The 25179-nt window shown below is 36.6% G+C and overlaps 1 protein-coding gene and 2 long non-coding RNA genes across 53 annotated transcripts in view; 2 read left to right on the forward strand and 1 right to left on the reverse strand.

Moving 5' to 3' along the window:
* Positions 1 to 21875, forward strand: part of LOC127841304 (uncharacterized) — a 28637-nt gene extending 6762 nt beyond the window's left edge. For 2 of the 50 annotated variants that reach the window (XR_008030848.1, XR_008030850.1), the window contains 8 exons: positions 1755 to 1818; positions 3862 to 3925; positions 5968 to 6031; positions 10961 to 11024; positions 13066 to 13129; positions 15171 to 15234; positions 17277 to 17340; positions 21590 to 21875. This is a non-coding gene — a long non-coding RNA (uncharacterized LOC127841304). Of the gene's footprint in view, positions 1 to 1754; positions 1819 to 3861; positions 3926 to 5967; positions 6032 to 8072; positions 8120 to 10960; positions 11025 to 13065; positions 13130 to 15170; positions 15235 to 17276; positions 17341 to 19014; positions 19077 to 19850; positions 19918 to 21589 lie in introns of those variants that run through there. The other 48 variants (XR_008030851.1, XR_008030862.1, XR_008030880.1 and 45 more) reach the window with 47 other exon arrangements.
* The window catches only part of LOC127841291 (uncharacterized), a 462698-nt gene that overhangs the window by 113714 nt on the left and 323805 nt on the right, over positions 1 to 25179 (reverse strand). The gene's annotated exons all lie outside the window — the stretch shown is intronic.
* On the forward strand, positions 21908 to 24939 carry LOC127841306 (uncharacterized). The gene is made up of 4 exons (XR_008030891.1): positions 21908 to 22415; positions 22952 to 23091; positions 23540 to 23713; positions 24708 to 24939. It is a non-coding gene; the product is annotated as an uncharacterized LOC127841306 (long non-coding RNA).

The raw sequence follows: 25179 nt of genomic DNA on the forward strand, positions 1-25179 counted from the left end.
TTTCTCACAATATGCTTACAGTCATGGTTCCGGCTTGAGAAGATGTCGCGTCCGACTTAAACATAGGATTGTTGTAGCGAGTGTCCCCTTCATCGTTTACATTAGAGGGATCTTTTTGACAAAATTTGGCACTTTCAGCAACCAGTTTTGTTTTTTATTTGGTAAATGCTTCTATCATTCAGTGATTTAAGGGCAGTATTGACTTTATTCGCTTGTCTTTGCATACAGAGGTGACATGGATCAATGATGTTTGATGTGTTGAGAATTCTGTGGGAAGCTGTGTCCCCAAAAGAAGTACTAGAAACCCCTTTCAGGAAGCCTGCATTGATCTGAGCTGCCTTTCTGCCCCTGTTACTACATGGAACCTCATTTCTAAGCTTAAAATGCTTGCCTACATATATGTATCTTGTTCATTTTAACCTTTCCGTCCATTCTATACCCCCAAAATGAGCATTTTTTCTTTCGCTTGGTTCTGAATCCCCATTTTTTACCCAGATTGCCACCATAAAAATAGTCAAAAGTACTTATTTTGTGCCCAAAATATGAAATTTTGTATTCTCTTGAACCTCTAAATGAGAGCTGGCAATGCATATTGACCATCTGCTGCAGTTTAAAGGCACCCATGACATTATATGCTAGGATATATCATTGGCCTCTGGCAAATAAATGGGCTCCGAGCGACAAGGCGCGTTTCAAGATTTCACACTTTTATTGGTGCTAAACAACAAGTTATTGGAAGCTTATTGATTTCTTCTCTTCAAAGTTTCTTTGATCTCTCATTTGTACTAATTTGTTTATTGTCTTGGATGAAATTGGATTTTCTTTGCTTTGAAATTGACATTTTTGGGGTGATTTAAAAAAAAACACACAAAAAAGACATTATCAAAATTGCTTAGAGTGAAAATATCTAACAAATTCATTCTTTCACCACCCCGCATAAGCCCCACGTGCATGTCCATTTTGTTTGTTTTGGTATTTTGTTGCAGATATTGAACTTAGCACATTTAAACCTTAAAGGGACATTTCAGCTTTAACAGGCCTAAAATGGCCTTCTTTGGACCGAAAACACCTGCGTGTGAAAATATGAAAAAAAAATGGCCAAACGGACAGATAATCCAGCCAAACTTATTACATGTGTGCAATATGAATAGGAAGATAAGAATATGCAAGAAAAACACATTTTAATCAGAAGATATTTTTCCTTTATAAACTAGCTTTAGGTAAAAAATGTAATATCATCTGCAAGTGCAAAATATGACTGGGAAAGCTGATTTTTGGTCATTTCTTAGCAAAAGAGAAGAAAATTAGTGCATTAAATGCATGAATTCAGATTATTTGACCTGGAATAGTTGTTTTTCAAGTTGACCCCCCACCCTTGTATAGCCAAATAAGGGCTTAATTGCTTTCCGACTTAAATTCAAAGGCATTTTGGTTGACCGTGTAGCGTTATTGTGCTACATGCAGTCAGAATTCAACGCCAAGGACTCCGCAATCCAGTAACGCAACAATAGCTTGTGCGTAAAGCATGAACATTCAAACAGAGCCCCATTTTACCTACATGGAATGGCGGACATTTTTACAGTTTTGACAGTGCAACAGATGCTTAACTGAGCCAGCTTTCATATTTAGTACAATCATGCATATAACAAGCTTTATCACCTCATATTATTCATAGAAATACACTTAAAATACATAAATGCATGTTTTTTTCTTCATTTTATATCTATTTCTATTGGATATTTTGACTTTTTCAGGTAGAAGAATGTCTGCGACTAAGCCGAGGGCCACTTGAGGATTGGGTTGTTGATGGTAAAACAGGTAATAATACTAATTTATTATCATGTACACAGGCAAATAAGCATATTTATGATGCTTAAGGTGTGAAATACTGTCCTCATCAGTTTTGTGGTCACTCAAACTCTTGCCGTCGTGCAATTCCCATGCAGTTTGTATCGATTATTCCGCGTCCTGACACGTAAATCTCCTGCTCTGTTGGCAGCAGAAGTTGACACTCAACATGTTTATCCTTGTTCCTGAGCATGTATGCAGCACAGCTGAGTTGATTTGCTACTTGTTACCCTACAATTAGCTTGTGTTTGGTACTGTTTTCTCACAATATGCTTACAGTCATGGTTCCGGCTTGAGAAGATGTCGCGTCCGACTTAAACATAGGATTGTTGTAGCGAGTGTCCCCTTCATCGTTTACATTAGAGGGATCTTTTTGACAAAATTTGGCACTTTCAGCAACCAGTTTTGTTTTTTATTTGGTAAATGCTTCTCTCATTCAGTGATTTAAGGGCAGTATTGACTTTATTCGCTTGTCTTTGCATACAGAGGTGACATGGATCAATGATGTTTGATGTGTTGAGAATTCTGCGGGAAGCTGTGTCCCCAAAAGAAGTACTAGAAACCCCTTTCAGGAAGCCTGCATTGAGCTGAGCTGCCTTTCTGCCCCTGTTACTACATGGAACCTCATTTCTAAGCTTAAAATGCTTGCCTACATATATGTATCTTGTTCATTTTAACCTTTCCGTCCATTCTATACCCCCAAAATGAGCATTTTTTTCTTTCGCTTGGTTCTGAATCCCCATTTTTTACCCAGATTGCCACCATAAAAATAGTCAAAAGTACTTATTTTGTGCCCAAAATATGAAATTTTGTATTCTCTTGAACCTCTAAATGAGAGCTGGCAATGCATATTGACCATCTGCTGCAGTTTAAAGGCACCCATGACATTATATGCTAGGATATATCATTGGCCTCTGGCAAATAAATGGGCTCCGAGCGACAAGGCGCGTTTCAAGATTTCACACTTTTATTGGTGCTAAACAACAAGTTATTGGAAGCTTATTGATTTCTTCTCTTCAAAGTATCTTTGATCTCTCATTTGTACTAATTTGTTTATTGTCTTGGATGAAATTGGATTTTCTTTGCTTTGAAATTGACATTTTTGTGGTGATTTAAAAAAAAAACACACAAAAAAGACATTATCAAAATTGCTTAGAGTGAAAATATCTAACAAATTCATTCTTTCACCACCCCGCATAAGCCCCACGTGCATGTCCATTTGGTTTGTTTTGGTATTTTGTTGCAGATATTGAACTTAGCACATTTAAACCTTAAAGGGACATTTCAGCTTTAACAGGCCTAAAATGGCCTTCTTTGGACCGAAAACACCTGCGTGTGAAAATATGCAAAAAAATGGCCAAACGGACAGATAATCCAGCCAAACTTATTACATGTGTGCAATATGAATAGGAAGATAAGAATATGCAAGAAAAACACATTTTAATCAGAAGATATTTTTCCTTTATAAACTAGCTTTAGGTAAAAAATGTAATATCATCTGCAAGTGCAAAATATGACTGGGAAAGCTGATTTTTGGTCATTTCTTAGCAAAAGAGAAGAAAATTAGTGCATTAAATGCATGAATTCAGATTATTTGACCTGGAATAGTTGTTTTTCAAGTTGGCCCCCCACCCTTGTATAGCCAAATAAGGGCTTAATTGCTTTCCGACTTAAATTCAAAGGCATTTTGGTTGACCGTGTAGCGTTATTGTGCTACATGCAGTCAGAATTCAACGCCAAGGACTCCGCAATCCAGTAACGCAACAATAGCTTGTGCGTAAAGCATGAACATTCAAACAGAGCCCCATTTTACCTACATGGAATGGCGGACATTTTTACAGTTTTGACAGTGCAACAGATGCTTAACTGAGCCAGCTTTCATATTTAGTACAATCATGCAAAGAACAAGCTTTATCACCTCATATTATTCATAGAAATACACTTAAAATACATAAATGCATGTTTTTTTCTTCATTTTATATCTATTTCTATTGGGTATTTTGACTTTTTCAGGTAGAAGAATGTCTGCGACTAAGCCGAGGGCCACTTGAGGATTGGGTTGTTGATGGTAAAACAGGTAATAATACTAATTTATTATCATGTACACAGGCAAATAAGCATATTTATGATGCTTAAGGTGTGAAATACTGTCCTAATCAGTTTTGTGGTCACTCAAACTCTTGCCGTCGTGCAATTCCCATGCAGTTTGTATCGATTATTCCGCGTCCTGACACGTAAAGCTCCTGCTCTGTTGGCAGCAGAAGTTGACACTCAACATGTTTATCCTTGTTCCTGAGCATGTATGCAGCACAGCTGAGTTGATTTGCTACTTGTTACCCTACAATTAGCTTGTGTTTGGTACTGTTTTCTCACAATATGCTTACAGTCATGGTTCCGGCTTGAGAAGATGTCGCGTCCGACTTAAACATAGGATTGTTGTAGCGAGTGTCCCCTTCATCGTTTACATTAGAGGGATCTTTTTGACAAAATTTGGCACTTTCAGCAACCAGTTTTGTTTTTTATTTGGTAAATGCTTCTCTCATTCAGTGATTTAAGGGCAGTATTGACTTTATTCGCTTGTCTTTGCATACAGAGGTGACATGGATCAATGATGTTTGATGTGTTGAGAATTCTGCGGGAAGCTGTGTCCCCAAAAGAAGTACTAGAAACCCCTTTCAGGAAGCCTGCATTGATCTGAGCTGCCTTTCTGCCCCTGTTACTACATGGAACCTCATTTCTAAGCTTAAAATGCTTGCCTACATATATGTATCTTGTTCATTTTAACCTTTCCGTCCATTCTATACCCCCAAAATGAGCATTTTTTCTTTCGCTTGGTTCTGAATCCCCATTTTTTACCCAGATTGCCACCATAAAAATAGTCAAAAGTACTTATTTTGTGCCCAAAATATGAAATTTTGTATTCTCTTGAACCTCTAAATGAGAGCTGGCAATGCATATTGACCATCTGCTGCAGTTTAAAGGCACCCATGACATTATATGCTAGGATATATCATTGGCCTCTGGCAAATAAATGGGCTCCGAGCGACAAGGCGCGTTTCAAGATTTCACACTTTTATTGGTGCTAAACAACAAGTTATTGGAAGCTTATTGATTTCTTCTCTTCAAAGTATCTTTGATCTCTCATTTGTACTAATTTGTTTATTGTCTTGGATGAAATTGGATTTTCTTTGCTTTGAAATTGACATTTTTGGGATGATTTAAAAAAAACACACAAAAAAGACATTATCAAAATTGCTTAGAGTGAAAATATCTAACAAATTCATTCTTTCATCACCCCGCATAAGCCCCACGTGCATGTCCATTTGGTTTGTTTTGGTATTTTGTTGCAGATATTGAACTTAGCACATTTAAACCTTAAAGGGACATTTCAGCTTTAACAGGCCTAAAATGGCCTTCTTTGGACCGAAAACACCTGCGTGTGAAAATATGAAAAAAAATGGCCAAACGGACAGATAATCCAGCCAAACTTATTACATGTGTGCAATATGAATAGGAAGATAAGAATATGCAAGAAAAACACATTTTAATCAGAAGATATTTTTCCTTTATAAACTAGCTTTAGGTAAAAAATGTAATATCATCTGCAAGTGCAAAATATGACTGGGAAAGCTGATTTTTGGTCATTTCTTAGCAAAAGAGAAGAAAATTAGTGCATTAAATGCATGAATTCAGATTATTTGACCTGGAATAGTTGTTTTTCAAGTTGACCCCCCACCCTTGTATAGCCAAATAAGGGCTTAATTGCTTTCCTGACTTAAATTCAAAGGCATTTTGGTTGACCGTGTAGCGTTATTGTGCTACATGCAGTCAGAATTCAACGCCAAGGACTCCGCAATCCAGTAACGCAACAATAGCTTGTGCGTAAAGCATGAACATTCAAACAGAGCCCCATTTTACCTACATGGAATGGCGGACATTTTTACAGTTTTGACAGTGCAACAGATGCTTAACTGAGCCAGCTTTCATATTTAGTACAATCATGCATATAACAAGCTTTATCACCTCATATTATTCATAGAAATACACTTAAAATACATAAATGCATGTTTTTTTTCTTCATTTTATATCTATTTCTATTGGGTATTTTGACTTTTTCAGGTAGAAGAATGTCTGCGACTAAGCCGAGGGCCACTTGAGGATTGGGTTGTTGATGGTAAAACAGGTAATAATACTAATTTATTATCATGTACACAGGCAAATAAGCATATTTATGATGCTTAAGGTGTGAAATACTGTCCTAATCAGTTTTGTGGTCACTCAAACTCTTGCCGTCGTGCAATTCCCATGCAGTTTGTATCGATTATTCCGCGTCCTGACACGTAAAGCTCCTGCTCTGTTGGCAGCAGAAGTTGACACTCAACATGTTTATCCTTGTTCCTGAGCATGTATGCAGCACAGCTGAGTTGATTTGCTACTTGTTACCCTACAATTAGCTTGTGTTTGGTACTGTTTTCTCACAATATGCTTACAGTCATGGTTCCGGCTTGAGAAGATGTCGCGTCCGACTTAAACATAGGATTGTTGTAGCGAGTGTCCCCTTCATCGTTTACATTAGAGGGATCTTTTTGACAAAATTTGGCACTTTCAGCAACCAGTTTTGTTTTTTATTTGGTAAATGCTTCTCTCATTCAGTGATTTAAGGGCAGTATTGACTTTATTCGCTTGTCTTTGCATACAGAGGTGACATGGATCAATGATGTTTGATGTGTTGAGAATTCTGCGGGAAGCTGTGTCCCCAAAAGAAGTACTAGAAACCCCTTTCAGGAAGCCTGCATTGAGCTGAGCTGCCTTTCTGCCCCTGTTACTACATGGAACCTCATTTCTAAGCTTAAAATGCTTGCCTACATATATGTATCTTGTTCATTTTAACCTTTCCGTCCATTCTATACCCCCAAAATGAGCATTTTTTCTTTCGCTTGGTTCTGAATCCCCATTTTTTACCCAGATTGCCACCATAAAAATAGTCAAAAGTACTTATTTTGTGCCCAAAATATGAAATTTTGTATTCTCTTGAACCTCTAAATGAGAGCTGGCAATGCATATTGACCATCTGCTGCAGTTTAAAGGCACCCATGACATTATATGCTAGGATATATCATTGGCCTCTGGCAAATAAATGGGCTCCGAGCGACAAGGCGCGTTTCAAGATTTCACACTTTTATTGGTGCTAAACAACAAGTTATTGGAAGCTTATTGATTTCTTCTCTTCAAAGTATCTTTGATCTCTCATTTGTACTAATTTGTTTATTGTCTTGGATGAAATTGGATTTTCTTTGCTTTGAAATTGACATTTTTGGGGTGATTTAAAAAAAAACACACACAAAAGACATTATCAAAATTGCTTAGAGTGAAAATATCTAAGAAATTCATTCTTTCACCACCCCGCATAAGCCCCACGTGCATGTCCATTTGGTTTGTTTTGGTATTTTGTTGCAGATATTGAACTTAGCACATTTAAACCTTAAAGGGACATTTCAGCTTTAACAGGCCTAAAATGGCCTTCTTTGGACCGAAAACACCTGCGTGTGAAAATATGAAAAAAAATGGCCAAACGGACAGATAATCCAGCCAAACTTATTACATGTGTGCAATATGAATAGGAAGATAAGAATATGCAAGAAAAACACATTTTAATCAGAAGATATTTTTCCTTTATAAACTAGCTTTAGGTAAAAAATGTAATATCATCTGCAAGTGCAAAATATGACTGGGAAAGCTGATTTTTGGTCATTTCTTAGCAAAAGAGAAGAAAATTAGTGCATTAAATGCATGAATTCAGATTATTTGACCTGGAATAGTTGTTTTTCAAGTTGACCCCCCACCCTTGTATAGCCAAATAAGGGCTTAATTGCTTTCCGACTTAAATTCAAAGGCATTTTGGTTGACCGTGTAGCGTTATTGTGCTACATGTAGTCAGAATTCAACACCAAGGACTCCGCAATCCAGTAACGCAACAATAGCTTGTGCGTAAAGCATGAACATTCAAACAGAGCCCCATTTTACCTACATGGAATGGCGGACATTTTTACAGTTTTGACAGTGCAACAGATGCTTAACTGAGCCAGCTTTCATATTTAGTACAATCATGCATATAACAAGCTTTATCACCTCATATTATTCATAGAAATACACTTAAAATACATAAATGCATGTTTTTTTCTTCATTTTATATCTATTTCTATTGGGTATTTTGACTTTTTCAGGTAGAAGAATGTCTGCGACTAAGCCGAGGACCACTTGAGGATTGGGTTGTTGATGGTAAAACAGGTAATAATACTAATTTATTATCATGTACACAGGCAAATAAGCATATTTATGATGCTTAAGGTGTGAAATACTGTCCTAATCAGTTTTGTGGTCACTCAAACTCTTGCCGTCGTGCAATTCCCATGCAGTTTGTATCGATTATTCCGCGTCCTGACACGTAAAGCTCCTGCTCTGTTGGCAGCAGAAGTTGACACTCAACATGTTTATCCTTGTTCCTGAGCATGTATGCAGCACAGCTGAGTTGATTTGCTACTTGTTACCCTACAATTAGCTTGTGTTTGGTACTGTTTTCTCACAATATGCTTACAGTCATGGTTCCGGCTTGAGAAGATGTCGCGTCCGACTTAAACATAGGATTGTTGTAGCGAGTGTCCCCTTCATCGTTTACATTAGAGGGATCTTTTTGACAAAATTTGGCACTTTCAGCAACCAGTTTTGTTTTTTATTTGGTAAATGCTTCTCTCATTCAGTGATTTAAGGGCAGTATTGACTTTATTCGCTTGTCTTTGCATACAGAGGTGACATGGATCAATGATGTTTGATGTGTTGAGAATTCTGCGGGAAGCTGTGTCCCCAAAAGAAGTACTAGAAACCCCTTTCAGGAAGCCTGCATTGATCTGAGCTGCCTTTCTGCCCCTGTTACTACATGGAACCTCATTTCTAAGCTTAAAATGCTTGCCTACATATATGTATCTTGTTCATTTTAACCTTTCCGTCCATTCTATACCCCCAAAATGAGCATTTTTTTCTTTCGCTTGGTTCTGAATCCCCATTTTTTACCCAGATTGCCACCATAAAAATAGTCAAAAGTACTTATTTTGTGCCCAAAATATGAAATTTTGTATTCTCTTGAACCTCTAAATGAGAGCTGGCAATGCATATTGACCATCTGCTGCAGTTTAAAGGCACCCATGACATTATATGCTAGGATATATCATTGGCCTCTGGCAAATAAATGGGCTCCGAGCGACAAGGCGCGTTTCAAGATTTCACACTTTTATTGGTGCTAAACAACAAGTTATTGGAAGCTTATTGATTTCTTCTCTTCAAAGTATCTTTGATCTCTCATTTGTACTAATTTGTTTATTGTCTTGGATGAAATTGGATTTTCTTTGCTTTGAAATTGACATTTTTGGGGTGATTTAAAAAAAAACACACAAAAAAGACATTATCAAAATTGCTTAGAGTGAAAATATCTAACAAATTCATTCTTTCACCACCCCGCATAAGCCCCACGTGCATGTCCATTTGGTTTGTTTTGGTATTTTGTTGCAGATATTGAACTTAGCACATTTAAACCTTAAAGGGACATTTCAGCTTTAACAGGCCTAAAATGGCCTTCTTTGGACCGAAAACACCTGCGTGTGAAAATATGAAAAAAAATGGCCAAACGGACAGATAATCCAGCCAAACTTATTACATGTGTGCAATAGGAATAGGAAGATAAGAATATGCAAGAAAAACACATTTTAATCAGAAGATATTTTTCCTTTATAAACTAGCTTTAGGTAAAAAATGTAATATCATCTGCAAGTGCAAAATATGACTGGGAAAGCTGATTTTTGGTCATTTCTTAGCAAAAGAGAAGAAAATTAGTGCATTAAATGCATGAATTCAGATTATTTGACCTGGAATAGTTGTTTTTCAAGTTGACCCCCCACCCTTGTATAGCCAAATAAGGGCTTAATTGCTTTCCGACTTAAATTCAAAGGCATTTTGGTTGACCGTGTAGCGATATTGTGCTACATGCGACAAGGCGCGTTTCAAGATTTCACACTTTTATTGGTGCTAAACAACAAGTTATTGGAAGCTTATTGATTTCTTCTCTTCAAAGTATCTTTGATCTCTCATTTGTACTAATTTGTTTATTGTCTTGGATGAAATTGGATTTTCTTTGCTTTGAAATTGACATTTTTGGGGTGATTAAAAAAAAACACACAAAAAAGACATTATCAAAATTGCTTAGAGTGAAAATATCTAACAAATTCATTCTTTCACCACCCCGCATAAGCCCCACGTGCATGTCCATTTGGTTTGTTTTGGTATTTTGTTGCAGATATTGAACTTAGCACATTTAAACCTTAAAGGGACATTTCAGCTTTAACAGGCCTAAAATGGCCTTCTTTGGACCGAAAACACCTGCGTGTGAAAATATGAAAAAAAAATGGCCAAACGGACAGATAATCCAGCCAAACTTATTACATGTGTGCAATATGAATAGGAAGATAAGAATATGCAAGAAAAACACATTTTAATCAGAAGATATTTTTCCTTTATAAACTAGCTTTAGGTAAAAAATGTTATATCATCTGCAAGTGCAAAATATGACTGGGAAAGCTGATTTTTGGTCATTTCTTAGCAAAAGAGAAGAAAATTAGTGCATTAAATGCATGAATTCAGATTATTTGACCTGGAATAGTTGTTTTTCAAGTTGACCCCCCACCCTTGTATAGCCAAATAAGGGCTTAATTGCTTTCCGACTTAAATTCAAAGGCATTTTGGTTGACCGTGTAGCGTTATTGTGCTACATGCAGTCAGAATTCAACGCCAAGGACTCCGCAATCCAGTAACGCAACAATAGCTTGTGCGTAAAGCATGAACATTCAAACAGAGCCCCATTTTACCTACATGGAATGGCGGACATTTTTACAGTTTTGACAGTGCAACAGATGCTTAACTGAGCCAGCTTTCATATTTAGTACAATCATGCATATAACAAGCTTTATCACCTCATATTATTCATAGAAATACACTTAAAATACATAAATGCATGTTTTTTTCTTCATTTTATATCTATTTCTATTGGGTATTTTGACTTTTTCAGGTAGAAGAATGTCTGCGACTAAGCCGAGGGCCACTTGAGGATTGGGTTGTTGATGGTAAAACAGGTAATAATACTAATTTATTATCATGTACACAGGCAAATAAGCATATTTATGATGCTTAAGGTGTGAAATACTGTCCTAATCAGTTTTGTGGTCACTCAAACTCTTGCCGTCGTGCAATTCCCATGCAGTTTGTATCGATTATTCCGCGTCCTGACACGTAAAGCTCCTGCTCTGTTGGCAGCAGAAGTTGACACTCAACATGTTTATCCTTGTTCCTGAGCATGTATGCAGCACAGCTGAGTTGATTTGCTACTTGTTACCCTACAATTAGCTTGTGTTTGGTACTGTTTTCTCACAATATGCTTACAGTCATGGTTCCGGCTTGAGAAGATGTCGCGTCCGACTTAAACATAGGATTGTTGTAGCGAGTGTCCCCTTCATCGTTTACATTAGAGGGATCTTTTTGACAAAATTTGGCACTTTCAGCAACCAGTTTTGTTTTTTATTTGGTAAATGCTTCTCTCATTCAGTGATTTAAGGGCAGTATTGACTTTATTCGCTTGTCTTTGCATACAGAGGTGACATGGATCAATGATGTTTGATGTGTTGAGAATTCTGCGGGAAGCTGTGTCCCCAAAAGAAGTACTAGAAACCCCTTTCAGGAAGCCTGCATTGATCTGAGCTGCCTTTCTGCCCCTGTTACTACATGGAACCTCATTTCTAAGCTTAAAATGCTTGCCTACATATATGTATCTTGTTCATTTTAACCTTTCCGTCCATTCTATACCCCCAAAATGAGCATTTTTTCTTTCGCTTGGTTCTGAATCCCCATTTTTTACCCAGATTGCCACCATAAAAATAGTCAAAAGTACTTATTTTGTGCCCAAAATATGAAATTTTGTATTCTCTTGAACCTCTAAATGAGAGCTGGCAATGCATATTGACCATCTGCTGCAGTTTAAAGGCACCCATGACATTATATGCTAGGATATATCATTGGCCTCTGGCAAATAAATGGGCTCCGAGCGACAAGGCGCGTTTCAAGATTTCACACTTTTATTGGTGCTAAACAACAAGTTATTGGAAGCTTATTGATTTCTTCTCTTCAAAGTATCTTTGATCTCTCATTTGTACTAATTTGTTTATTGTCTTGGATGAAATTGGATTTTCTTTGCTTTGAAATTGACATTTTTGGGGTGATTTAAAAAAAAACACACAAAAAAGACATTATCAAAATTGCTTAGAGTGAAAATATCTAACAAATTCATTCTTTCACCACCCCGCATAAGCCCCACGTGCATGTCCATTTGGTTTGTTTTGGTATTTTGTTGCAGATATTGAACTTAGCACATTTAAACCTTAAAGGGACATTTCAGCTTTAACAGGCCTAAAATGGCCTTCTTTGGACCGAAAACACCTGCGTGTGAAAATATGAAAAAAAATGGCCAAACGGACAGATAATCCAGCCAAACTTATTACATGTGTGCAATATGAATAGGAAGATAAGAATATGCAAGAAAAACACATTTTAATCAGAAGATATTTTTCCTTTATAAACTAGCTTTAGGTAAAAAATGTAATATCATCTGCAAGTGCAAAATATGACTGGGAAAGCTGATTTTTGGTCATTTCTTAGCAAAAGAGAAGAAAATTAGTGCATTAAATGCATGAATTCAGATTATTTGACCTGGAATAGTTGTTTTTCAAGTTGACCCCCCACCCTTGTATAGCCAAATAAGGGCTTAATTGCTTTCCGACTTAAATTCAAAGGCATTTTGGTTGACCGTGTAGCGTTATTGTGCTACATGCAGTCAGAATTCAACGCCAAGGACTCCGCAATCCAGTAACGCAACAATAGCTTGTGCGTAAAGCATGAACATTCAAACAGAGCCCCATTTTACCTACATGGAATGGCGGACATTTTTACAGTTTTGACAGTGCAACAGATGCTTAACTGAGCCAGCTTTCATATTTAGTACAATCATGCATATAACAAGCTTTATCACCTCATATTATTCATAGAAATACACTTAAAATACATAAATGCATGTTTTTTTCTTCATTTTATATCTATTTCTATTGGGTATTTTGACTTTTTCAGGTAGAAGAATGTCTGCGACTAAGCCGAGGGCCACTTGAGGATTGGGTTGTTGATGGTAAAACAGGTAATAATACTAATTTATTATCATGTACACAGGCAAATAAGCATATTTATGATGCTTAAGGTGTGAAATACTGTCCTAATCAGTTTTGTGGTCACTCAAACTCTTGCCGTCGTGCAATTCCCATGCAGTTTGTATCGATTATTCCGCGTCCTGACACGTAAAGCTCCTGCTCTGTTGGCAGCAGAAGTTGACACTCAACATGTTTATCCTTGTTCCTGAGCATGTATGCAGCACAGCTGAGTTGATTTGCTACTTGTTACCCTACAATTAGCTTGTGTTTGGTACTGTTTTCTCACAATATGCTTACAGTCATGGTTCCGGCTTGAGAAGATGTCGCGTCCGACTTAAACATAGGATTGTTGTAGCGAGTGTCCCCTTCATCGTTTACATTAGAGGGATCTTTTTGACAAAATTTGGCACTTTCAGCAACCAGTTTTGTTTTTTATTTGGTAAATGCTTCTCTCATTCAGTGATTTAAGGGCAGTATTGACTTTATTCGCTTGTCTTTGCATACAGAGGTGACATGGATCAATGATGTTTGATGTGTTGAGAATTCTGCGGGAAGCTGTGTCCCCAAAAGAAGTACTAGAAACCCCTTTCAGGAAGCCTGCATTGATCTGAGCTGCCTTTCTGCCCCTGTTACTACATGGAACCTCATTTCTAAGCTTAAAATGCTTGCCTACATATATGTATCTTGTTCATTTTAACCTTTCCGTCCATTTTATACCCCCAAAATGAGCATTTTTTCTTTCGCTTGGTTCTGAATCCCCATTTTTTACCCAGATTGCCACCATAAAAATAGTCAAAAGTACTTATTTTGTGCCCAAAATATGAAATTTTGTATTCTCTTGAACCTCTAAATGAGAGCTGGCAATGCATATTGACCATCTGCTGCAGTTTAAAGGCACCCATGACATTATATGCTAGGATATATCATTGGCCTCTGGCAAATAAATGGGCTCCGAGCGACAAGGCGCGTTTCAAGATTTCACACTTTTATTGGTGCTAAACAACAAGTTATTGGAAGCTTATTGATTTCTTCTCTTCAAAGTATCTTTGATCTCTCATTTGTACTAATTTGTTTATTGTCTTGGATGAAATTGGATTTTCTTTGCTTTGAAATTGACATTTTTGGGGTGATTTAAAAAAAAACACACAAAAAAGACATTATCAAAATTGCTTAGAGTGAAAATATCTAACAAATTCATTCTTTCACCACCCCGCATAAGCCCCACGTGCATGTCCATTTGGTTTGTTTTGGTATTTTGTTGCAGATATTGAACTTAGCACATTTAAACCTTAAAGGGACATTTCAGCTTTAACAGGCCTAAAATGGCCTTCTTTGGACCGAAAACACCTGCGTGTGAAAATATGAAAAAAAATGGCCAAACGGACAGATAATCCAGCCAAACTTATTACATGTGTGCAATATGAATAGGAAGATAAGAATATGCAAGAAAAACACATTTTAATCAGAAGATATTTTTCCTTTATAAACTAGCTTTAGGTAAAAAATGTAATATCATCTGCAAGTGCAAAATATGACTGGGAAAGCTGATTTTTGGTCATTTCTTAGCAAAAGAGAAGAAAATTAGTGCATTAAATGCATGAATTCAGATTATTTGACCTGGAATAGTTGTTTTTCAAGTTGACCCCCCACCCTTGTATAGCCAAATAAGGGCTTAATTGCTTTCCGACTTAAATTCAAAGGCATTTTGGTTGACCGTGTAGCGTTATTGTGCTACATGCAGTCAGAATTCAACGCCAAGGACTCCGCAATCCAGTAACGCAACAATAGCTTGTGCGTAAAGCATGAACATTCAAACAGAGCCCCATTTTACCTACATGGAATGGCGGACATTTTTACAGTTTTGACAGTGCAACAGATGCTTAACTGAGCCAGCTTTCATATTTAGTACAATCATGCATATAACAAGCTTTATCACCTCATATTATTCATAGAAATACACTTAAAATACATAAATGCATGTTTTTTTCTTCATTTTATATCTATTTCTATTGGGTATTTTGACTTTTTCAGGTAGAAGAATGTCTGCGACTAAGCCGAGGGCCACTTGAGGATTGGGTTGTTGATGGTAAAACAGGTAATAATACTAATTTATTATCATGTACACAGGCAAATAAGCATATTTATGATGCTTAAGGTGTGAAATACTGTCCTAATCAGTTTTGTGGTCACTCAAACTCTTGCCGTCGTGCAATTCCCATGCAGTTTGTATCGATTATTCCGCGTCCTGACACGTAAAGCTCCTGCTCTGTTGGCAGCAGAAGTTGACACTCAACATGTTTATCCTTGTTCCTGAGCATGTATGCAGCACAGCTGAGTTGATTTGCTACTTGTTACCCTACAATTAGCTTGTGTTTGGTACTGTTTTCTCACAATATGCTTACAGTCATGGTTCCGGCTTGAGAAGATGTCGCGTCCGACTTAAACATAGGATTGTTGTAGCGAGTGTCCCCTTCATCGTTTACATTAGAGGGATCTTTTTGACAAAATTTGGCACTTTCAGCAACCAGTTTTGTTTTTTATTTGGTAAATGCTTCTCTCATTCAGTGATTTAAGGGCAGTATTGACTTTATTCGCTTGTCTTTGCATACAGAGGTGACATGGATCAATGATGTTTGATGTGTTGAGAATTCTGCGGGAAGCTGTGTCCCCAAAAGAAGTACTAGAAACCCCTTTCAGGAAGCCTGCATTGATCTGAGCTGCCTTTCTGCCCCTGTTACTACATGGAACCTCATTTCTAAGCTTAAAATGCTTGCCTACATATATGTATCTTGTTCATTTTAACCTTTCCGTCCATTCTATACCCCCAAAATGAGCATTTTTTCTTTCGCTTGGTTCTGAATCCCCATTTTTTACCCAGATTGCCACCATAAAAATAGTCAAAAGTACTTATTTTGTGCCCAAAATATGAAATTTTGTATTCTCTTGAACCTCTAAATGAGAGCTGGCAATGCATATTGACCATCTGCTGCAGTTTAAAGGCACCCATGACATTATATGCTAGGATATATCATTGGCCTCTGGCAAATAAATGGGCTCCGAGCGACAAGGCGCGTTTCAAGATTTCACACTTTTATTGGTGCTAAACAACAAGTTATTGGAAGCTTATTGATTTCTTCTCTTCAAAGTATCTTTGATCTCTCATTTGTACTAATTTGTTTATTGTCTTGGATGAAATTGGATTTTCTTTGCTTTGAAATTGACATTTTTGGGGTGATTTAAAAAAAAACACACAAAAAAGACATTATCAAAATTGCTTAGAGTGAAAATATCTAACAAATTCATTCTTTCACCACCCCGCATAAGCCCCACGTGCATGTCCATTTGGTTTGTTTTGGTATTTTGTTGCAGATATTGAACTTAGCACATTTAAACCTTAAAGGGACATTTCAGCTTTAACAGGCCTAAAATGGCCTTCTTTGGACCGAAAACACCTGCGTGTGAAAATATGAAAAAAAATGGCCAAACGGACAGATAATCCAGCCAAACTTATTACATGTGTGCAATATGAATAGGAAGATAAGAATATGCAAGAAAAACACATTTTAATCAGAAGATATTTTTCCTTTATAAACTAGCTTTAGGTAAAAAATGTAATATCATCTGCAAGTGCAAAATATGACTGGGAAAGCTGATTTTTGGTAATTTCTTAGCAAAAGAGAAGAAAATTAGTGCATTAAATGCATGAATTCAGATTATTTGACCTGGAATAGTTGTTTTTCAAGTTGACCCCCCACCCTTGTATAGCCAAATAAGGGCTTAATTGCTTTCCGACTTAAATTCAAAGGCATTTTGGTTGACCGTGTAGCGTTATTGTGCTACATGCAGTCAGAATTCAACTGCCAAGGACTCCGCAATCCAGTAACGCAACAATAGCTTGTGCGTAAAGCATGAACATTCAAACAGAGCCCCATTTTACCTACATGGAATGGCGGACATTTTTACAGTTTTGACAGTGCAACAGATGCTTAACTGAGCCAGCTTTCATATTTAGTACAATCATGCATATAACAAGCTTTATCACCTCATATTATTCATAGAAATACACTTAAAATACATAAATGCATGTTTTTTTCTTCATTTTATATCTATTTCTATTGGGTATTTTGACTTTTTCAGGTAGAAGAATGTCTGCGACTAAGCCGAGGGCCACTTGAGGATTGGGTTGTTGATGGTAAAACAGGTAATAATACTAATTTATTATCATGTACACAGGCAAATAAGCATATTTATGATGCTTAAGGTGTGAAATACTGTCCTAATCAGTTTTGTGGTCACTCAAACTCTTGCCGTCGTGCAATTCCCATGCAGTTTGTATCGATTATTCCGCGTCCTGACACGTAAAGCTCCTGCTCTGTTGGCAGCAGAAGTTGACACTCAACATGTTTATCCTTGTTCCTGAGCATGTATGCAGCACAGCTGAGTTGATTTGCTACTTGTTACCCTACAATTAGCTTGTGTTTGGTACTGTTTTCTCACAATATGCTTACAGTCATGGTTCCGGCTTGAGAAGATGTCGCGTCCGACTTAAACATAGGATTGTTGTAGCGAGTGTCCACTTCATCGTTTACATTAGAGGGATCTTTTTGACAAATTTGGCACTTTCAGCAACCAGTTTTGTTTTTTATTTGGTAAATGCTTCTCTCATTCAGTGATTTAAGGGCAGTATTGACTTTATTCGCTTGTCTTTGCATACAGAGGTGACATGGATCAATGATGTTTGATGTGTTGAGAATTCTGCGGGAAGCTGTGTCCCCAAAAGAAGTACTAGAAACCCCTTTCAGGAAGCCTGCATTGATCTGAGCTGCCTTTCTGCCCCTGTTACTACATGGAACCTCATTTCTAAGCTTAAAATGCTTGCCTACATATATGTATCTTGTTCATTTTAACCTTTCCGTCCATTCTATACCCCCAAAATGAGCATTTTTTCTTTCGCTTGGTTCTGAATCCCCATTTTTTACCCAGATTGCCACCATAAAAATAGTCAAAAGTACTTATTTTGTGCCCAAAATATGAAATTTTGTATTCTCTTGAACCTCTAAATGAGAGCTGGCAATGCATATTGACCATCTGCTGCAGTTTAAAGGCACCCATGACATTATATGCTAGGATATATCATTGGCCTCTGGCAAATAAATGGGCTCCGAGCGACAAGGCGCGTTTCAAGATTTCACACTTTTATTGGTGCTAAACAACAAGTTATTGGAAGCTTATTGATTTCTTCTCTTCAAAGTATCTTTGATCTCTCATTTGTACTAATTTGTTTATTGTCTTGGATGAAATTGGATTTTCTTTGCTTTGAAATTGACATTTTTGGGGTGATTTTAAAAAAAACACACAAAAAAGACATTATCAAAATTGCTTAGAGTGAAAATATCTAACAAATTCATTCTTTCACCACCCCGCATAAGCCCCACGTGCATGTCCATTTGGTTTGTTTTGGTATTTTGTTGCAGATATTGAACTTAGCACATTTAAACCTTAAAGGGACATTTCAGCTTTAACAGGCCTAAAATGGCCTTCTTTGGACCGAAAACACCTGCGTGTGAAAATATGAAAAAAATGGCCAAACGGACAGATAATCCAGCCAAACGTATTACATGTGTGCAATATGAATAGGAAGATAAGAATATGCAAGAAAAACACATTTTAATCAGAAGATATTTTTCCTTTAGGTTACAATATACTAAATCTTTTTGGAGTGCAATGCTATACTCTCTAAAAACATGAACATCATTTATTTGAAGACACGGTTCTCTGTAGGGTCACTTGCCATGACTTTATTTTAGTATATTTCTGTGTGCATGTGGCAGGGAAAACATTGTTGTTTACTAGAAATTCACCCTTTTATCTGAAGATTGGAGACTACATAAGACTTTGACAGATGGCGGGAAACCCTCATGAACTGGATAAAAGCCGGTAAATAGATGGCCGTAAAACAGTGACTTTTGATTCGTGGCGAGTTCTTTCTTACATGTCGCGTGACCTAACTTTTTTATTGCTTAAATCAATTCGGCTTGGAATGCTCTTCGAGAAAAGGTATGGTTATAAGGGTCTCTATGCGCAAAAGTTTGACTTTATTTTTCGTTAAAGTTATTGCATTTACATTGAATTTGTGTAGGAAATCTTTTACTATATTGTAACCTAAACTAGCTTTAGGTAAAAAATGTAATATCATCTGCAAGTGCAAAATATGACTGGGAAAGCTGATTTTTGGTCATTTCTTAGCAAAAGAGAAGAAAATTAGTGCATTAAATGCATGAATTCAGATTATTTGACCTGGAATAGTTGTTTTTCAAGTTGACCCCCCACCCTTGTATAGCCAAATAAGGGCTTAATTGCTTTCCGACTTAAATTCAAAGGCATTTTGGTTGACCGTGTAGCGTTATTGTGCTACATGCAGTCAGAATTCAACGCCAAGGACTCCGCAATCCAGTAACGCAACAATAGCTTGTGCGTAAAGCATGAACATTCAAACAGAGCCCCATTTTACCTACATGGAATGGCGGACATTTTTACAGTTTTGACAGTGCAACAGATGCTTAACTGAGCCAGCTTTCATATTTAGTACAATCATGCATATAACAAGCTTTATCACCTCATATTATTCATAGAAATACACTTAAAATACATAAATGCATGTTTCTTTCTTCATTTTATATCTATTTCTATTGGGTATTTTGACTTTTTCAGGTAGAAGAATGTCTGCGACTAAGCCGAGGGCCACTTGAGGATTGGGTTGTTTATAGTAAAACAGGTAATAATACTAATTTATTATCATGTACACAGGCAAATAAGCATATTTATGATGCTTAAGGTGTGAAATACTGTCCTAATCAGTTTTGTGGTCACTCAACTCTTGCCGTCGTGCAATTCCCATGCAGTTTGTATCGATTATTCCGCGTCCTTACACGTAAAGCTCCTGCTCTGTTGGCAGCAGAAGTTGACACTCAACATGTTTATCCTTGTTCCTGAGCATGTATGCAGCACAGCTGAGTTGATTTGCTACTTGTTACCCTACAATTAGCTTGTGTTTGGTACTGTTTTCTCACAATATGCTTACAGTCATGGTTCCGGCTTGAGAAGATGTCGCGTCCGACTTAAACATAGGATTGTTGTAGCGAGTGTCCCCTTCATCGTTTACATTAGAGGGATCTTTTTGACAAAATTTGGCACTTTCAGCAACCAGTTTTGTTTTTTATTTGGTAAATGCTTCTCTCATTCAGTGATTTAAGGGCAGTATTGACTTTATTCGCTTGTCTTTGCATACAGAGGTGACATGGATCAATGATGTTTGATGTGTTGAGAATTCTGCGGGAAGCTGTGTCCCCAAAAGAAGTACTAGAAACCCCTTTCAGGAAGCCTGCATTGATCTGAGCTGCCTTTCTGCCCCTGTTACTACATGGAACCTCATTTCTAAGCTTAAAATACTTGCCTACATATATGTATCTTGTTCATTTTAACCTTTCCGTCCATTCTATACCCCCAAAATGAGCATTTTTTCTTTCGCTTGGTTCTGAATCCCCATTTTTTACCCAGATTGCCACCATAAAAATAGTCAAAAGTACTTATTTTGTGCCCAAAATATGAAATTTTGTATTCTCTTGAACCTCTAAATGAGAGCTGGCAATGCATATTGACCATCTGCTGCAGTTTAAAGGCACCCATGACATTATATGCTAGGATATATCATTGGCCTCTGGCAAATAAATGGGCTCCGAGCGACAAGGCGCGTTTCAAGATTTCACACTTTTATTGGTGCTAAACAACAAGTTATTGGAAGCTTATTGATTTCTTCTCTTCAAAGTATCTTTGATCTCTCATTTGTACTAATTTGTTTATTGTCTTGGATGAAATTGGATTTTCTTTGCTTTGAAATTGACATTTTTGGGGTGATTTAAAAAAAAACACACAAAAAAGACATTATCAAAATTGCTTAGAGTGAAAATATCTAACAAATTCATTCTTTCACCACCCCGCATAAGCCCCACGTGCATGTCCATTTGGTTTGTTTTGGTATTTTGTTGCAGATATTGAACTTAGCACATTTAAACCTTAAAGGGACATTTCAGCTTTAACAGGCCTAAAATGGCCTTCAATGGACCGAAAACACCTGCGTGTGAAAATATGAAAACAAATGGCCAAACGGACAGATAATCCAGCCAAACTTATAACATGTGTGCAATATGAATAGGAAGATAAGAATATGCAAGAAAAACACATTTTAATCAGAAGATATTTTTCCTTTAGGTTACAATATACTAAATCTTTTTGGAGTGCAATGCTATACTCTCTAAAAACATGAACATCATTTATTTGAAGACACGGTTCTCTGTAGGGTCACTTGCCATGACTTTATTTTAGTATAGTTCTGTGTGCATGTGGCAGGGAAAACATTGTTGTTTACTAGAAATTCACCCTTTTATCTGAAGATTGGAGACTACATAAGACTTTGACAGATGGCGGGAAACCCTCATGAACTGGATAGAAGCCGGTAAATAGATGGCCGTAAAACAGTGACTTTTGATTCGTGGCGAGTTCTTTCTTACATGTCGCGTGACCTATCTTTTTTATTGCTTAAATCAATTCGGCTTGGAATGCTCTTCGAGAAAAGGTATGGTTATGAGGGTCTCTATGCGCAAAAGTTTGACTTTATTTTTCGTTAAAGTTATTGCATTTACATTGAATTTGTGTAGGAAATCTTTTACTATATTGTAACCTGTAGATGTTATTTTCTGCGCAAATACAAGCGTCTATTGATAACGAAACGATAATTTGTCAACAATGAGAATCAGATACTTGGCTTAATAATTTTCATTTAAAATGTCTAATTTGGATATAATTCGGAATACAAAACGAAACTTAAAAGGTATTGAAAACAACAACGTTCAAAAGAACAATGTGGATTTCAATAGAAAGACTATTTCCACCGACAATCAGGATTTCCGGTATGCCCACTGTTATTTTGACGATTTTTCTATCGGTTCGTCGGTAAGCGTGACCACATGTGACAACAGCGATGCTAGTTGGATATAAAATTGGTAGACGTGTCGTTGAACTCGACACATTGACCGAATCGCTTTTAGCATGCAGTGCTTGTCAAGTGCCCATGAATTTACTTAACACTGTAGAAAGCAGGGATTTCGGACAGGCATGTGTTTTGGACATACAGTTTAGCAATTGTGGTGCAGTAAATAATGTGGCTACTGGACGGAAACATGGCAGAGTTTATGACATGATCACAAAGCTTGCATTTGGGTAAGACTTCTTTGTCTTTTTGGTTCATTGGTGCATTATATCATGATTTATTGTCTAAATTACTGATACTTTTGAATACATTCAGATAGTTATCTCTAAGTAATTCGCGTGTATTCTACATGCATACATTTTTAATATTGTACTTGCTATATTTTTCCTTCATATTTTGTCTGATTTACTGCCTGTAAACACAATTACAGTAGAATGTGAATGGTTGTCCTTAGTTAAACATGTATATTTTAAAGTGACATAAGTTTATTTTCTTCCTGCAGTCCTAGTTATTAATACCGGTAATAAATATGAAATTTTACAAGTTTACAAAACATAAATATTCTCAATTTGTCAAATACGTATTGGTTTTGAAAATAAAGGGCTTGAATTAATTATTATTTGTGTGTATGTAGATCACTAGGTCTTATAAAATGTTGTAACTTTTGTAAATTAGTGACATTATTTCATATTATTTTATTCCGCATAAGCATATTCTAGCATTGTGCATTGTCAACTGTTCTGTCATTTACTGCAATCTGTTTCAGGTAAATCAAAAACTGGGTGTTTCACCTGGGACTTTCACATCGAAACTGGCCCTTCTCCATGACCTTCAGCACAAAAAAGAAAGGCTATAACTGTTACTCGTGCAGCAAAACAGTGACGCATAAGACTTAAAACTCGAACGGTATTTTTAATTATGGGCATTTTATATTTAAAACACAGTATTCTTCATTTGTATGCCCCCAATTGGCGACATAGTTTTCGCACTGTCCGTGGGTCGGTCAGTCCCTCACACTTTTCGTGCCTGCTCTCTAATTCAAGTAGTTTTCATCCGATCTTCACCAAACTGGGTTTCTTACAATTGTATGGATTATTTTTTTATATAGTTACAAAGTTGGAGTTTGGGGCATCCGTGTCGTGTGGACACATTTCTTGTTGTAGATTGTATCAATAGATCCATCAATTATATATGCAAAGTAGTAGTATCATTTAAAAGCATATGCTAATGTTTGTAAATTGATTATTGTAAAAACATTAATGTGCTGTGTAATCATTTCTTTAAATAAAAATCGGAGATAACCCATGAAGGTGCAAGCAAATTTTCCAATTTGAAATTCTGTTTTTCTGTTCAGGCATTCAAAGGACAGTGCAAGAAGTACAAGCGGGACCAACATACAGTTCAAACATAGAGGACCAAGACGTTGAAGTTACAACTATACCCCCACCTATACCCAAGCCTGGTCCAGCAGGGCTAGACACTACTGGGAAGGAATTTGTTTTCTTTGATTTGGAAACAAGAGGGTTAGGTAAAGTTTATTTTTAACATATTCCTTATTCACAGTGTTGCACATACAGAAGTTTATCTTGGTCCAATTCAGGTATTTAGGTACTCTAAATCTCCAAAGTTGAACTTCTATTAAAAAATTTACATATTTACTTACATGTATAACATAATTCAACCTGCTACTGCTGAGTAACTCAATGTGTCAGAGATATCGTGTGAATTGTTGGTCAACCTAGCATATGATTGAATTGCAACAAGAGTTATGTTCAGACTAATTTCTCATTTTGCTTTCATATAATACATCATTCTTAATCTTTATTGATAAAATGATAGTAAATACCACTTAGATGATGCAATGTTACATTACCCACAACTGGCTTTAGTATATTATTGTGCATCGTTTAAGAATTTAAACACTATTCTCTTCGCTTCTTCAGATTTATGAATACATAAGATCATTAGATGCCTACAACTTACTTTGATATATCCATGAATGGAAGAAAAGGGCGTTTCAATTTTCATAATAACAGTTATTATGCCCCCCTTGGAAGAGAGAGTTAATATTGTTTTGCTGGATGTTTGTCTGTGGGTAGATCATTAAGTTTCCGATCAATAATTTGTCAACTTTTTCACTGATTGGCTTTTTACTCTCCATGTGCATAGGGATTGGACAGTATATAACCCCCATTTAAATTATGGTCACTTAGTCAAAGGTCACAATAAGTGTGAAAATTGTTTCCGATCAATAACCCTTCAACTGAAAATTCTCTTAAACCACAATGCATAGAGAATGAATGTGAAGGAACCTCTTCTACGATTGTTCACATTAAGCTTCAAAAAAAGTCCTGTCCTGGTGGGGGGCAATGTTTTTCCCTTTTATATTTATTGTAAACACTTCAAATGTATTTTAAGAAGTTTACATTGTACTTGGGGGAGCGACCCAGGGCTCTGTGATTAACGGGGCTAAAATGGATTTTGTGCAATTTCTATTTAAAATTTTTGTTTTGTTTTTTCAGAGCACACTTCTCACATAATTCAGATAGCTGCAGTGCATTCAACTGGTCAGAAGATATCCTTGCAAGCGTCAGAAATAACTGGAGTGACAGTTGTTAGCGACTCTATGCTTGTCAAGAGACAAACAGTAACAGCTGTCCCCATCAAATCTGCATTGACAAGTTTTATAACATTCTTACAGAAATGTTCACCAATTATTTTAGTTGGGCATAATATAGAGTCTTTTGATTGTAAAGTGTTTCTCCGTGCTATCCATACTTGTTGAAAAATGTTTGAGTTTCAGCAAAATATTTGTGGCTTTTTAGATACTTAAAAATGTTAAAGGAAATATTACCAAATATGAAATCATATAAGCGGGAACATTTAGTTAAAGACGTCATTGGTGAATTATACATGGCACATGGCGCTATACAGGATATTTTAGCTTTACAAAAGTTAGTGAACTCTGTTCCTCGTGACCAAAAATTGTTAACA

Source organism: Dreissena polymorpha, chromosome 8, assembly GCF_020536995.1.
Source record: "Dreissena polymorpha isolate Duluth1 chromosome 8, UMN_Dpol_1.0, whole genome shotgun sequence".
Classification (NCBI taxonomy): domain Eukaryota; kingdom Metazoa; phylum Mollusca; class Bivalvia; order Myida; family Dreissenidae; genus Dreissena; species Dreissena polymorpha.